Here is a 15,149-nt window from a genome sequence, read left to right as displayed (position 1 = left end):
ACGTGGCACATGACGTTACTCTTCTTGTAGGACTCTAGAATGATAGTGTCCACTGCCACCCTTATAGACGAATCCAAGTAAAAATAAGAAGAAGACACACGACGGTGTTAACTTTGACAGATCCTACAGCACAGCATAGGGAGATCATTTTAAAATGCTTATAATAAATTCTAGACAAAATGTAATTAAAATCTGATTGATGTATGATACGGAAAAAGTTTCGAACTGTATGATAGATACATTTTCGGAAAATATTCAAAAAATTGAGATAAGCTTCCAGATATGTAATTTAGAACTTTTTCCGTACCGTACATCAATCAGATTTTAATTACATTTTGTCTAGAATTTATTATAAGCATTTTAAAATGATCTCCCTATGCTGTGCTGTAGGATCTGTCAAAGTTAACACCGTCATGTGTCTTCTTCTTATTTTTACTTGGATTCGTCTATAGCCGGTTCCATGGGTCTTCCAGGAGGGGCCGGTTTTGGCACCATCTGGAACAGGGATGCCAGATGATATTTTCATATGTCTTCACAGTCGTTGAAAAATGTCTTCAAATGTCTTCAATATCAAAATTATGATTATCAGCGAGAAATTTTAAAATTCAATAGGTTTGTAAATTCAATAATCTCCTTATTTTACTGATGTGGAATAATGTTTATTTTTTAAACATGCGAATTCAAGAGAATATTCTTTAAAATTTTTATTTTTTTTATAACGAGTTTCCCCTGGATTTTTTACTGAGTCGGATTTTTTAACTGAATTTTCACGTGGAATTCTTCCAAATTTCTTTTTAAAGAATACCCTGTTGGGATTCAAAATTTATTGTGGAATACTAGAAGAAGCATAAGTACTAGAACGCTAAAGCGCTGTAGTCAATAAAATTATTTTGCCATGTTATGCTTCAACAAGCTTCAATTGGCATTAATGTTCGCATCATGCTGTAGTGCATGTTTGGTTTCATCACCAACATATCGGTTTGACACTTGGTCGGGGTTTAGCCAAACCGCACCAAGCGGCTTTTCGACTGACTTGTGATATTTTGTTCGTACAAGGACAACGGAAATAGTTTCATATCAATTTAAGCATACATTTGCAGTAGGATATCCTCAGTTTTGGGGTTGATGTATATTCGATACGATTTGGGATCAATTAAATCTGCTAAACGAAAGTTTGAGCAGAAAAATCTGTAATTTTTCTTTGGCGCTTGGTGTGATTTGGCTGAACCCCGACCACTTGTAGTACTGCCAGGTCGAAGTAACCTAGATGTTAGTCACGCGAACAGGAACGACATTAGCAATCTAATACTTTTGAATCAACTGGAATACTTGAAGAAACATCCAGAGAATTTTCTGAAGGAACTTTCGGTCAACTTCCGGATGAATTCCTGATGGAGCTTCTTATAACTTATACTAATTTCTTCTGGATGGAGCTTCCAATTACTTCTGGAAGACTCCTGAACCAATTTCCCGAGGAATTCCTGTTGGAACATCCAAAGGATTTACTGAAGGAACTTCCGGAAAAAGTTCAGAAGGAACTTCCGGAGGAATTCTTGGAGGAACTTAAATTCGTAGAAACTTCAGGATGAATTCCGGAGGTTTTTTTCTGGGGGAATACCTGAAGGATTTTCCTGATGAATTTCTGAAGTAATTTCCGGTGGAATTCCTGACGGAACTTATGGAGAAATTCTTGAAGGTAGTTCTGGATGAATTCATGGAAGAGCTTCTTGAGGTGTTGCTGCAGAAATTTCCGAAAAAAATCCTGGAGGAAATACCAAATAAATTTCATAGTATACTTCCGGAGACATTTTTGGAGAGTCATTCGGCAACTTTCTTAAAGGATCTTCCAGAGGAGGAACTTCCGGAGGGATCCCTGGAGGAGGTTCCGCTGAAATCCCGGGAAAACTTTCGGAAAAAATCATAGAAGAACTACTGGAGGAATTCGTGAAGGAACTACCGAAGGAGTTCTGGAGGAACTTCTGGAGGATCTTCCAAATTAATTCCTGGAGGATTTTTCGGAAAAATCACTGAAACTTCTGGACAATTTCCTGGAGGGATTACAGAAAGAATACCAGGACGATTTTTTGAAGAAATTCATAGAGGAATTTGCAGAGAAAATACTGGAAGAATGTTCAAAGATATTTCTAGAAGAATAATCAAGAGAATTCAAGGAAGAATTAAACGAAAGTGTGTAGCAAGTTTCCTCTGAATTTCTTTTAGGGAGATTTTCCCGTAGAAATTTACCTTGAAAATTTCCTATTTCTTATCGACATTCGTAAGAACTTACTATGAATATTAATGGAGACAATTTTCTTGTGGAAATTAAAAGGGATTTATTGTGGGAGTTGTGGAAATCAAGATGAATTTTCCGTTTAAATTTTGGAGGATTTCCTTTATATCTTTTCTATGGAAATTATTAAATATAAATTTTGTACTGAATTTCCGATTTCAATTCTCTTGCTCATAATTTTCATCGGAAATTCTCCTTATTTTACTCAAAAAATTCTTTGGAATTTTCACAGAAAATTCTTTTAAAAATTCACGGAAAATTCAAAGAGTTTCCCGTCGGATATTTAGAGGAACGTCACATGGAAATACCGAAAAGATCAAATGAATTCAGAAGGAATTTAGAAAAAGTTCAGGTTCTAGCTCAACGGTTGAATAGATTAAATCAAGTCATAGAAGAGTTCAATTTATTTTTGCCGTAAATTAGATCGGTCATTGCGTTCCGATGTATGTAATGATCGAAATACCTTTTTACATACACGCCATCGGGATTTTTTTAATCAGCGCTCAACTAAAAGTTAAGTGCGAATATGGTCTAAAATGCGTTGGATTTATCAGCCAGCTAGTATGAATGTATTTTTATGTTTGAGATTCTAAGCCCGAGACAAAGACTAACTACCCAAGTAACACCAAGCATTACAATATTGCACATATATCAATCATAAACCGGCATTCTAAATGCTAATTGCATTAAATCAGATTTAACGATGTGAACTTGCATTTATTTATCAACTGTCAGATAACGATACTCCACATCAGCATTACAATTGCAGCGATGCATTACTGATGCTTTATTTCAACATGTCAATGTAATGAACCATTAATTCTGTATTATAACTGCCCTTTTCCACTTTAAGCCAGCTTTTAGGGCTGTATATTTTACAAGCTTATATAGCTTCATGGTTACTTGGGTAATAACTTTTGTATTTTTTTTAACATTAGCATTAGCATTAGCATTTAGCAGTTCGCACAAATTCGTAGGTGATACAAGCCAAGACTATTGTATGAGAGTAGCATCACTTTCATCCGTTACCACAGATATTGATTTGGGACTAATCACTATCTCTTACATGGAAGCAATGCACTCTCCAATAGTTGAGATCTGTCCTGGCCACGTCCTTGCGAATGCTGAGGAAGGGGAAGGATGGTTTGATAGACACCTACTTAAACGAACTCGAACTCTACGACCTCTCATAGGTGCCACGGGAGGTTTTGGAGGTGGAAGGTTATAACAGTAGGAATCGTTTTGATATAACGTGAAACACAGAAAGAACTATTATAGAAATACAAAGTAGGAAAGGGACGAGCCTGTAATTGAACTCACGACCTCCTGCTTATAAGGCAGAAGCGGTAGCCACTGGACCACCGAGCTCGTCTATTATAACTTTTGTATTTTTCTTGTATAATTATTGTATAATTATTTTGTATAATATGTAATAGAAGTCGCAGAATTTATAAGTAAGAAATAAAATTATATTTTCTCACGCTGGCTTATTGATTGTCTTCAAGTATCTTCAAATAAGTAGATAAGTCTTCAAATATTTTGAAAAGTCTTCAAAATGTCTTCACGAAATAAATGTCTTCACAGAGATTCAAATGTCTTCAAATTGAAGACATGTCTTCAAATCTGGCATCTCTGATCTGGAACCATGCATATATGGGTGTCAAAATTCATGTTTTCCTAAGACAATGAATATAGGATCTTTATTAAGAGCACCTCCACGGGAGTCCTCATCGCTATTCTCATTATAGCGCTCCGTCCCGAGTGCTATTTTAGGATAGCGCCCCATCTTCCCACCGGTGGTTTTTGTTTTAGGTATAGCGACTTCGTAAACATATTGAGTTTTCACCGGGCGTTGCTAAAAGTAGTCAACATCTTCTTCAATGGCTCTACATTTCAACTGGAACTTAGCTAGCTGCTGAAATTAGTATTCTATTAGCATTTTATCAGTTATTAATTTAAAGCTTTTCTGTGCCCCCCATTGCATGCGTATGTATTTTGTGTGACAACTGACAACTATGCCCATGGAGCCCATATAGGTATACTCGAAAGCATCCTTGACCGAATCGGGAATACAACTCGCCATCTCCGGAGGGCAATTCTACGCTTTTGATCCCAAGGCTAGCTGAAGACCCGTTGTAGTAATTTTTTTCACCGTTACTCCCTCTGGAATTTCTTCCGGGGATTTATACTTGCAGTCGAAGAAATTCCTCATGAAATTGCCACCAATTTTCCCACAAGAATCTCTTGACAAATTCAAGGAGGAATGCTTCCACAGTTTTTTCTCTGAAGGATGTCTCGGAGAAAAAAATTGTAACTTCCGAAAGAATCCGGAGAGTTTTCAAATGAAACCACAAAAAATATATAGGGCTTTTCCAATAAATAAAATCCCGAGAGAATTTGGAAGAAATGCTAAAACTATTCTGGGAAGATTCTTAAAAGAACACAAAGATTGCTGGGGAACTCCCAGAGGGATCCAAGATGATTTTCCAAAACAAATCATTTTTAAATGAACGACAAAAAAGATAAACTTGCGGGAGCTTTTCTGGAGGAAGCTTTTGCGGGAGAACATACTGAACAATTACTAAAGGAACCTTCTGAGGCATTCCTGGAAGACCTTCCCTTGGAATAACTTTCGCGAGAAATCCATGAATATTTCGGGCTCTAGCGGGCGCCGGTGCGCATCGCTTTTCATTATAGCTGATCCATTACTGTAATCATTTCTTCGCGGAGTTGAACTGGAGCACTAGTTAAAAAAATTAATATTCTCCTTGTTTTTTAATTTACGTCGAAATTGTTTTGAAAAAAAACAGATTTTCTGCAATTTTTTATCAATACCAAAGTGACGTTTCACAAAATAGCAACCCTGTATAAAAATTTAGCAACTCAGTATGGGGCGCTAAATTTGGAGACTCACGGCTAATTTTGAGTTGCGTTCTTATTTTACATTCCCGTTTAGATACCTCCGGTGTAAAAGTGGGTCCCCATCAGGGGCCCGGAAATAGCGATAGGGACCCAGATGGGGACTCCCGTGGAGGTGCTCTTGAGATATATTTTGAGGACTGTAAGACTCTTTGGCCAATTTGTAACAGGTTCCGGAAGTTCTGCAAAAGTGACATTTGTTCAGGGTGTATGACCAATCCCGTATCGTTTTCACGAAAATGGCCATATCTCTGCGTATACCTAACGGATTTTCGTTCTGCAGCCAGCGTTGGTCAGCATATTAGTTCTAGTTTCTGGGGAAAGCATAAAACATGATGGCAGTAATCGTCATATAAAACGACAAGCAGCAGAAAAATGCATTTTTAACATACCCTCGGAAAACCCGGAACACCACCGGTGGCCAAGTGTCAATCAGAGGTTTCGCATAGGGTCAGTATACTAGACTAGTTTCCGCATCCGAGGGTCCCAGTTTGATCAAAATCGGATCATTCTACGCAAAGTTATACAGATTTGAACTTCGACAAAATTTTGCCTATCCCAACCTTTTTGTCTAACCCCTGTATTTAACCTAGCAGGTTATTTCTTAGAGCAAGATTACCGGTGGTGAGTTTAAGCCGTTTGGCAGCGCAGTATCATTACTTGACACTTTACCGGTCGCTACTAAACGCGCTGCTATAACAGTAGCGCGACTGACAGGTGACCAAATTTGGTAGCGCGATAAGAGCGCTGCTATTTGATGAACTGTCAACTGTCAAACGTCACCGGTACGGAATACAGCAACCAAATTGAGAGCCGAAAATAGTGACCGATACGGAAACGAGTGACGAAACTAAAATGAAAGCGCTGCGCGGGTGATTAAAATGCTCGCGACCGGTAATGATGCTCTTATGCACTAGCGCCGCTAAGCGATTATGTTTAAAGCTAAACTTGCTTGCATCATGACGGTTTTCACCACCCGAACAACTTTGTGGAATACGGCAATATTCTAAAAATTTCAGTTTTCGAGATACCTGACCTATCAGGTTATTTCCAATACACTAGCGCCGCCAAGCGGTTGTATTATTAACTAAACTTGCTTTCGTCATGATGGTTTTAATCATCCGAACAACTTTGTAGAAGACGGCAATATTCTTAAGATTTCAACTATCGAAATATCTAACCTTTTAGGTTATTTCCAATTCACTAGCGCCGCCAAGCGGTTGTATTTCAAATTAAACTTGTTTTCGTCATGATGGTTTTGACCTCCCGAACAATTTTGTAGAAGACGCCAATATTCTAAAAATTCCAGATTTCAAGATATCTAACCTATCAGGTTATTTCATATGCACTAGCGCCGCCAATCAGTTGAAATCCAAACTAAACTGACCTCCATCACAATGGTTTTGATGATGAATAACCGAACAATTTTTCAGAAGGTGGCACATTTTTTATTTATGCGTTACTCTTTATTTCCGTGTGATGGTTTGGCAACGGTTGGAGCGGGTCGCTAAATTTGCCAACTCGCTATTCACCGAAGGTTGCGTTTACATTTCCCAAACCCGTTTACCAACGACCGGTGCGAGTTCGCGTCATGATAGAGGTTGCTATTTTGGATTTATTTACGCACTGGTGGGGATCGTCTCAGGAAAATCGACACATATAAACTACGGATCCTATATTAAGAGATGTGCGAATACTTTACCAGACGATTTAGCAACGCTGTAACTTTTGTAAACAAACGCTGCCAGCACTTGCCGTGGCGCAAAATGTTGGAGCTCGAACATGACTTTGCGCATAATGGCATCTTCAGATTTCGTTATCTAACGTCCAACCGTGCAAAATAAAAGTGCAATGCAAATGAACAAAGTACCATGCATAAACTAGACTACTTTAACTAGCCAATGTAAAACAAATTGTTTATTCGACAAAAAATTTCGTAAAATCTTTTTCATTACAATCGCAATACCATTCAATCCGCAACAATAACAATGTTCATTTGGCTCAGATTCTGACAGCTCTCAATGCTCGATTGGCTCAAGATGGCCGCTTTCGCATATCTCTGAATGTAGGATCCCTAATATAATCCATATAAACAGATATAAACTTAACCTAATTTATACTAAGGGTACAAGGAGCTAATTGTTGCAATAGGAGATTGCAACGATTTTTGTCTAAAATTGGAAATTATTTTGTTGGACATTTGTTGCAATGTCTCAATATTCAAAATTCTATGAAGTTTATTGGTACTATACCACGGAGGCAACTTCAGAATCATTTTCAAAATTTTTATTTTGAATCCTCTGAAGTGCCTTCTTTCTGGTACATATTGCAGCAACTATAGTTCATATTGGCACCTATTGGCACAGCATACAACATAGCTGGCCTATTTTTTTATTTTTATTTCTTTATTGCAAAATGGTGAGTTGACATCAAGGAAGGAGCGCCCAACAGAGCTCTGGTTAACCTTAAGGGTTGTGTACTTAGCTGGTAGTGCAGCCTGGGCACTGTTGTCCTTCTGACATCAGCTAGAGTGAGAAGGTACGCCTCGAGCGTCTGTTCACCAGGAGGTGCGGCTCAAACAGCGTCTGCCTGGTACCCAGCGGCTAATTAACGAAATGCTGTATCGCGTCAGCTATACCTAAGGTGGCAGCCCCATCATCGCGATGTAGGTAACGCGACCCCGGTAAGGTAGCTTACTGAAGCCTCTCAAATACCACGAAAAATGGAGATAGAAGAAAAAGAGAACGTTATTTTTGGCAACCGACCCGGCAACGAAATAAGGACTATGATTGGAAACTCGGTACCTGGAATGTCAGGACCCTAAATGAACCTGGACGAGTGAGCCTTCTGACTCGTGAACTGCAGAAGGTTGGAGTGAACGTGGCTGCTATTCAAGAAGTCCGATGGCCTAGATCCGGAGAACGACCAACACTGCATTCAAGTATAACATCTATCACAGCGGCGGTGAAAAAGCAGAGCATGGAGTTGGTTTCGTAGTGATGGGCAAGCAGATGAAGCGAGTGATGCGGTGGAAACCCATTAGCGAACGAATCTGTGTTTTGAGGATACGGGGCAAATTCTTCAATTACAGCCTAATCAACGTTTACGCACCGACAAACGATAAATCCGACGACGTGAAGGACACGTTTTATGAATGTCTTGATAAAGCCTATGGAGAGTGCCCAAAGCATGACGTGAAAATTGTTATCGGAGACGCCAACGCTCAGGTCGATAGAGAGGACTTTTTCCCTCCCATAATCGGTAGGGAGAGCCTTCACTCCGCTACCAATGACAACGGCCTACGGCTAGTAAATTTTGCTACTGCCAGAGGGATGGCCATCAGTAGCACCTACTTTGCACGAAAGAACATCCGAAAGCACACCTGGAGACACCCAAATGGTGAAACTTGCAACCAGATAGACCATGTTCTGGTGGATGGGCGCCATTTCTCGGATGTTATGGATCTGCGAACATTCAGAGAATATTGACTCTGATCACTACCTCGTTGTCAGTTAAATTCGATCACGGTTGTCAACTGTATCGAACGAAAGATCACAGCGAACGATGCGTTACAATATCCAGCGATTGTCGGTGGAAGGAGTATCGGCTGAGTACCGCCAGAAGCTCGACGAACGGATAAGTGCAATCAACGTTAGCGACAACATAAACTATCTATGAGAGTCGATCCATAAAGCGGTGAGCACAACAGCACGAGAAGTGGTAGACACTGCACAGAGGCGACCCAGGACGGGTTGGTTCGATGTGGAGTTTCAGAGAGTGACAGACGAGAAAAACGTTGCCAGAAGCCGGATGTTGGTGTCGGTACCCGATCGAATAGAGATCGGTAAAAGGAAACAAGAGCACCCGAAAAACGAACCCACCGCAGGAAGAAGAAAGAATATGAAGAACAAGTGAAAAAAATGTAGCAGAACGATATGCGGAGGTTTTATGAGTCTGTCAATGGCGTGCGGAGAAAGACAGCGCCATCTCCCGTCATGTGCAACGACCAACAAGGGAATTTGCTGACAGATAAAACTGAAGTGGCTGCCAGGTGGAAGCAACACTTCGAGACTTTGTTGAATGGAGGAAGTGACGGTGCATCGGTTAACAGAATAAATATTAGCGACGATGGACAAGCTGTGGAGTCACCTACACTAGAGGAGGTTAAAAAAGCTGTTAAAGAGCTGAAAAATAATAAGGCTGCGGGGAAGTACCAGCTCCCGGCTGAACTTCTCAAACATGGCAGTGAGCAGCTTTATGAAGTTCTGCACCATATTATGTTGAAAATATGGGAAGACGGGGAAATGCCTGCTAGCTGGTTAGACGGCCTCATTTGCCCTCTCTTTAAGAAAGGGCACAGACTGGAGTGCGCCAATTACCGAGGAATAACCCTCCTTAATTCGGCGTACAAAATTATGTCCCGTATTTTGTTCAACAGATTGAGACCGCTTGAAGATTCGGCGAATACCAAGCAGGTTTTCGTGAGGGCCGATCAACGACGGATCAAATGTTTACCCTGAGACAAATCCTTGATAAATTCCGGGAGTACAACTTGCAGACACATCATCTGTTTATTGATTTCAAGGCGGCGTACGATTCAGTGAAACGGAATGAATTACATGGTTTTCCGACGAAACTGATACGGTTGATTCGTATAACGTTGGACGGATAGGAATCAAGTGTAATGGGCCAAACACAATGGATACGTTTGCGTGCGTTTTGACAGTTTTCCCATGGCAAAACTGTCAAAACGCACGCAAACGTATCAATTGTGTTTGGCCCATAAGGGTTGCGGATGAAATATCGACGTCATTTGTTACCTTAGATGGATTAAAGCAGGGTGATGCACTCTCGAATCTACTGTTAAATATAGCGCTCGAGGGAGCGATTAGGAGAGCTGGGGTGCAAAGAAGCGGTACCATTATCACAAAATCGCATATGCTCCTGGGATTTGCGGACGATATCGATATTATCGGAATTGATCGCCGTGCCGTGGAAGAGGCTTTTGCGCCTTTTAAGAGGGAGACATCGAGGATTGGACTCACGATCAATACCAGCAAAACGAAGTACATGGTCGCTGGCAATCAACGTGGGTTCATTAGTGGTGGTGGTAGCGAAATAGTGCTGGATGGTGAAAAATTTGAAGTGGTAGAAGAATTTGTGTATCTTGGAACATTAGTGACGTGCGATAATGATGTTACCCGCGAGGTGAAAAGGCGTATTGCAGCTGCAAATGGGGCTTATTACGGACTTCGTAACCAGCTTAAGTCCCGTAGTCTGCAAACGAAAACAAAACTCGCGCTGTATACTACTCTGATTCTTCCGGTGGCTTTATACCCCCATGAAACATGGACGTTAAAGGAGGATGATCGGAGCGCTTTCGGAGTATTTGGGCGTAAGGTGCTGCGGACAATACTCGGCGGTAGACAGGAGAACGGTATCTGGCGGCGTCGCATGAGTCACGAATTGTACCAGGTGTATAAAGGGCTGGATATTATCAAGCTTATACAACACGGCAGACTACGGTGGGCTGGTCACGTTGTTCGTATGCCGGAAGAACGTCAAGCGAAGATAATATTTAGTAGAGAACCCGGAAAAGGGCGTAGGCTTCGTGGAAGGCCGCGTACACGATGGCTTTTTGCAGTTGAAGAGGACCTGACGGCGCTCAATGTTCAGGGCGACTGGAAGCGATTGGCCCAGGATCGAGTCCAGTGGAGAAGGATACTCCATTCGGCGTAGGTTCATCGAAGAGCTGTAGCCCATCAAGTATCAAGTAAGTATTTCTTTATTAAAGAGGCTTGCAGCCCAAGGCTGGCTTACCTCTGAAATGGCTGGTCTAAAAATTTGTTTGTAAATCAAAAGTTTGTTCTTAAGACAAAGTTTTGATTTTCTGTTCATAAGTGGATATAGACACTCAATATATTATTTTGTTAAATTGGCTTGAATGCCTTCAATTTGATTTTTAAAAGTTAATTTTTGATCTAGCAGAAGTCCTAAATATTTAGCTTCGCTAGACCAATTAATTGGAACCCCATTCATAGTGACAAAACGGGCGGGAAAACAGGCAACAACAAAAATAAAGAAGAAAAAATATTGAGGAGGGTATTCATGGTCATAATCATGATTTGGCTATAGCTGGATATGTGAACATGGTAGATCTTACCCCGTAACACATCACGTCAAGGGTGGTCAAGGTAATCTATCGTAATATGCCAATAATGTAATATGCAAATAATGTCAAAATTCTCTATATCAAGAGATATAACTCATATAGTCTGGAAGGCGGGAAATTAGCTCTATGTAAGTAAATGTAATTTTCTTTTTCTCTACTTGATTAAAATGACCTTGAGTATTGTTTATATAGATTTTATTTTTGTATATTCGTAGTGGTAGTACCAAGTTTTTTTGTTTCCATGATTTGAATGTAAAAAATAATTGTGGCAAATATTCTAACAATTGTTCATTTTAAATAGAAAATTATTTAAAGCATCCAGTGCAATGCCTTTAATTGTAATAGGACGAGTTAGCACTGTCCTGTTAACTCCATCATCTGATTGTTACTTTACAAATGTGTATTTTCATTTCAGCAGGTCACCTTCAGTATCTCAACTACGTCAAGAACAAGACACTGAAGACGATGTTACTGCAGAGGTCGCATATGTAAAGTTAAAATCAATTGGTGGATTTAAATGGAATGGTACTAACTCGTCTTATGTCTAAGTTAATTGATCATTCACATGAAAGCATATTCATATATTTATATCAAAAATTTGTATACAGATATTAGTACTGGAATTGAAAAGTCCATGGTGGGGCATAACTTTTCCATAAAAATCAGCTATCTATAAACCGTCTCCGGGGCTATTTTCGTTGCTTGTAACTATACTACATTATAAAATGCTCTTCAAAAGATTCTAGGGTATCACTGTTTACATTGAATGGCAAAGTATGGGTGTATTAAATCGCATAACGCCAATAGAGCTTACCTGCCTAGCGTATTTGCCTCAATCCCTCCTTCTGTGCTGCTTCGGACAGAGTTGTTCATCATCAATTGTGGAAACAACCGTTGCTGGTACTAGCAGCAAGTGGTCATATTGGCCGTCGCGAGACGTTTGTTCTGGACCCCTCAAGGCATGCTCTCGAATGAATTCTTCCACAACTTCTTGTTGTAGAACCGAGAACTCCAGTAATGCTCCCCACGCTACAAGCGCGAACGGACGATCCTTGGATGGCAGTATCGACGGAGTGATTATTAGCCTGGGACATGGATGTATGAAAAAAATAAATTTTCGTTCCCTCATATTTTTCAGAAGCCTTTTGGGTCTTACAATGCTTGTGCGAAATTTCAGATCAATCGGTGACACTATATTTTAGCGCCGGCGATTTTAATTTTCCATAGGATTTACTATGGGGAAATTTACCTTTACAAAGGAAAAATCCCCAAGGTGTCCCATTATTCTCTAACGATAAATCGATCCAACTACATCATAGGAAATTTTACCAGCAAACTTTCATTGGAAGACCGCAAAGTGATCCGACGCTGAAATGTTAAAAATGTTATTTACATAAAACTGATTGCTGTATGAACGCAAGGCTCATTTTACTTTTTGTTCCATCATCACTGCCGTCTGCTGCTTGCTGTTGTTTGTACGAGGCATCACTTTGCGTGGAGGATTCGCTTAGAGAGAATGAAAAGCGGGTTACTAGGGATACGTTTATTGGCCTTGCTGTTTGAGACTTCGTCCTTCTAGGTAGAACAAATTCAACCAAATTTCAATGAAGGTGTGATTAACAAAAAGAGGCATGTAACGCACACTTTCCACACATAATGCAACGAAGCGACTATAGACGCGAGGTATAGGTTGGGGCCTCTCATTCTCGACGTCAATAGTTCGAAGCTGGTCTGAGCGGGAATTTTTTTTTTCGATGCTGGTATTCTTTAGGAAATTCTTTATATTTCCATGTTCTTACTTTCGAGAAGCTTTCTGGTGTTTCTAAAAGACTGAGATATGATTCTTGTGATACTGATTTCAGAAAAGAATAATTTAATGAAGTTGCTTTGCTTCTTTGATATTTGATTGATATGCCAATAATTTAAATCAAAGACTTGAAAGAGACTATACTAATTTTCTATTTTTCAAAGGGTATTCCTTTGACTTTCATACAAACTATTCTGTCACTTACTTATGGATCCTGTACACCTCCGGTGGTGCAAAGGGCCGACTTGAAAGATCTCCATCCTGAGCGATGCCCGGCTATCGCTTTAACCTGTTGCCAGGTTAGATTTCGGTCGACTTCTTTTATTTCTTTATTGAGGCTTCGCCGCCATGAGCCTCTGGGTCGGCCTCTGCTGCGATGTCCCGCTGGGTTCCAGTCTAATGCTTGCTTACAGATTTCGTTTCCGCCCCTACGTAGAGAGTGGCCGACCCATCCCCACTTCCGATCCCGAATTTCTGTTGCTATCAGCCTCTGGTGACAACGACGATGGAGCTCGTTGTTTGAGATCCAGTTGTGGAGCCACCAGGCCCGAATTATATACCGCAGGCATCTGTTAATGAACACCTGCAGCCGTTGAGTGTTCTCCACTGATACACACCATGTTTCGCTAGCGTATAAAAGCACAGATTTCACGTTAGAGTTGAAAATTCGTATTTTGGTGCGTTCACTTATCTGCCTGTTTTTCCAGATATTTCTTAAACTCGCAAAGGCAGCCAGTGCTTTCTTGATCCGTGCGCCTATGTCGATCTTGGTACCGCCTGACGCCATTTGGCTACCAAGATATTGGAAGCTTTCAACATTCTCCACTGGTTGCCCGGCTACTGTGAAACTGGAAGGAGTCACCGTGTTTACATCCAACGATTTGGTTTTGTTGACGTTGATGACTAAACCTGCCGAGGAGGAGCGATCGGCAAGGTCGTTGAGCTTACTCTGCATATCAGAGCGCCGTTGCGCGAGTAGTGCAACGTCATCCGCCAATTCGAAGTCGTTTAGGTGCTCCATGGTTATAGGCTGCCATAACAGCCCGCGGTTTGGTTCACGGTCAATCGCATCTACCAGAATCTCATCGATTACGATGAGGAACAGTAACGGTGATAGAATACATCCTTGCTTCACACCAGCTACGACCCGGAAACTATTCTGTCAGCCGTGTATTTTTTTTTTTAAATTATGAAGTGATGTGAAATAATTAATATTGAGCGTCTTAGGGGAAAATGTTACAAGGTTAAAATACTTCAAACTTCCATTTACTTCCGCTATATTTATGAATATAGCGGTAATAAATGGAAGTTTAAAGTATTTAACTTTCGATAATGAAAAGTGATGATTTATTTATTTAGTTTACATCTGAACAGTAATGATGTTGATAGTTAATAGTTATATTTTAAAATCATGAACTACTGTACAAATAGTTCTTAATATCACCGTTGATGTTGTACACGAATATTTTGAGTTTATATGTAGGAATGTGACATAAGATAGATTTAATAAATATTCCTTAAACCAAAATTAAAAAAAAAAAAATCACTTATTTATTAATATACTTGAGACAACAGAGCCATTTCAAAACAACCTTTCAAATCGATTCATTTTAAGTGCTTTCAAATTATTTTCTATGGGAAAATATATTATCCATTTCTATAAGATCGTTTTAATTTAATTATTTAGTTTATTTATTTTTTCATTCTTTTCCATCAACTGGCTTAAAATAGCCCCAATGATGTTGGTAATAGATGCAGAATTATATAATTGATTTCTTTGCTAAATTTGTTTAATTGAATAATGAATATCCATGATGTGACGTTGATTTAAAATGGGATGTGATGTAAATTTTGATGTGAAAATCATCTCTCATACAATCTAGATTTTTTCTATTATCTGTATTAAAGATATTTTCAACTCGAGGCAAAACAAATCTAGGAATCTCCTAAACTATTTCACA

This window comes from Armigeres subalbatus, chromosome 2 (assembly GCF_024139115.2).
Source record: "Armigeres subalbatus isolate Guangzhou_Male chromosome 2, GZ_Asu_2, whole genome shotgun sequence".
NCBI classification, from domain to species: Eukaryota; Metazoa; Arthropoda; class Insecta; order Diptera; family Culicidae; genus Armigeres; species Armigeres subalbatus.
This window is presented reverse-complemented; position numbering follows the sequence as displayed.